Raw genomic sequence first — 2,500 nt, forward strand, 5'->3', positions numbered from 1 at the left:
AGTATTACGGAGGTGTGCCCGGCCACTCAAAAGAACACAATGAGAAATCCCGGGATTTAAAGCGACCTGTATCCACGGTGCCTGAAATAGGTCTATATTACGTCACTCGTCCAGGGAAGCTAATTGATATTAAAATGGGTTAAACCAAAACCAGCAAAAAGTACAATGAACAAAAGCTGTCGAAAATAAGGTAAACAGGTGAATCAACAGGAACTTTGACCAAGGGCGTTGCTAAAAAAAAAAATAAAGCTGACCAGAAAAAGTTCAACAGGTCAAAGTGATACTAATAAAGAGCAAAGAAAAAAGACAGGGATGAGACACAAAGCAATAATAAAGAGTTCTGCGACCAACCTTCTCCACCAATCTCAATGGCGCTCCGATGTAAGTTGTCAGTTTTATTTTGAACTGTAAAAGTGTAAATAAACAAATCTGTATTGAAAACATAAACTTATTTCGTATTGATTTTAACATGAAATAACGTTTAATTTATACGGCAAAGATAATTTGATGATCACGGCCCATTTATATATGTAACAATAGAATCTCAATTATATGCGTGAGAGTTCATGAGTTGTACACAAAAGTAATGCGTTAAGCGTTTGTGGCAATTCGTTATTTCATTAACGAGAGAATTAAGAGGATTAGTAGGCTACATATATGATTATAAAGGGGTTTTAACAGATAGGAACGGCTGTAATGATTATTCTTTCTTTATTATCACCAAAATTAATGTCCGTTCAATAGAAAAATTATAAAATAAAATTCCAATATAGAAGTGGCATTTCTATTTTCCCCTCAACTTCGTTTTTTACTTTCTGACAGGATGTCGACTGCGCTTAAATCTTTAATCACCACTGTAAAATGGCCACAATAAAACTAGCATAGCTGCAACCACGGTCAATAGTTTCATTTTCATTCGCTCTACCTTAAACTGTACGAAATTTAGCAAAGTTTTTTTCTGCTTGTCCGCAGAATACGTTACCCAAGCGCCGGTTCACAGCTGACTACGATATGGTATTTTCTTAAATCCAATGTAAAAAAATTCTTGTTTGGTCGCCGTCATAAATAATAAAATTCTTATCAATCGATTCTTATCAATTGATTCGCAACACATCTTTTAGACTAGAGTTTAGATTAAAAATTAGTATGTCAGAAAATTGTAAGATTGATCAGAGAGTAACAGTCCGCAATTAAATAAAGAAATACCAAAAATATCAATTTCTGCGAAATTTTCTCATTTTGCAATAGCCGCTACATGTACGCAGGAAAGTCAAACTCATGGTTAACCAAAAGATACATCCATCCCAAAATAGAACAGTACAGATACCCCACCCAAACATCTGACGCAAGTAAGAACACGAAAAATTTTAAACGACTATATATATATATATATATATATATATATATATATGATCAGGATTGCAACGTCTTGTCAGACGAGTGACACTCCCTCAGACACTTAAAGTCCATGAGCCCAAAAATGACTTCTCTCGCTACCGGACCATTTTTATAGACAAATCCCTGAGGGAGTACCAATACACAGATACAAACATACATATATACACACACACACACAAACACATACACGCATACACACATACACACAGACATATATATATATATATATATATATATATATATTGGACGAATAACAGTAAATCCGAATAACTTATTCCACCATCATATCTTAATTGAGTTCATTTTGTGTTAATCCGTTACAATTGTTCCATCAACTGTTGCTTCAACATCCCATAGCCAAAATACCATTCTTCTACAATCAGAACATACCGATGAAACTTATGAAAATTTTGAACCAGAGTAAAATTCTAAGAGTATTTACAGCTTAATAAAAATTCCTTGGAATTGAACTAATCAGGGTGTATGTTTCATCAAATTAAGGTGCGAGTTCTCTTTTTAGAGAATAAACTACACGGTAAAATACATACTATTGGTTGTTCACTATACCAGAATGAGCTTTCTTTTAAGGCGTTATTTAAATCCATTAATGAGGCTGGACGAAGCTCAACGTCAACTGTTTATTTGTTCAAATCAATTGAATAAATTGATTCTCCTTTTATTTTTCAGGATTGGGAAACCCGTGGAAAAGCGCTTAAAAATTTATAGAATAAATTTTGAAGCCTCATATTGCACACGTTTGAAATACCTTTCATAAAGTGGAGTTTATGAGCCAGCATTTATTGGATGATTATCTAATGATGCACTTCAGGAATTATGGACGAGTGGCAGAAAGTAAGAGTTACCTGATTTCCCCGCACATTCAAAATGTGTGGAAAGGGCCGTAAAATTAACACCTGAAGCCTGCAAATCAGTGTATAGACTTGAAGCAAGACATAAACATGTACTTGCTAAAGTTGTATGCTGTAGAATGCGGTCATTTCTTTCTTCAAACGGTTCATATAAGGATATTATTCACATGATGAAGCAGAGATGGTTCAGTGTTTTTGCAGAAACCTAGAGGACTCACTAATAGTAAACAATA

General features: G+C 34.2%; 1 protein-coding gene across 1 annotated transcript in view; it reads right to left on the reverse strand.

Annotated features, from left to right (window-relative positions):
* LOC145245819 (G-protein coupled receptor dmsr-1-like) overlaps window positions 1–2,500 on the reverse strand; it is a 526,090-nt gene that overhangs the window by 144,046 nt on the left and 379,544 nt on the right. The window lies entirely within an intron of this gene.

The sequence above is a fragment of the Euprymna scolopes genome, chromosome 23, assembly GCF_053919585.1.
Source record: "Euprymna scolopes isolate OS-2025 chromosome 23, ASM5391958v1, whole genome shotgun sequence".
Lineage (NCBI taxonomy): Eukaryota > Metazoa > Mollusca > Cephalopoda > Sepiida > Sepiolidae > Euprymna > Euprymna scolopes.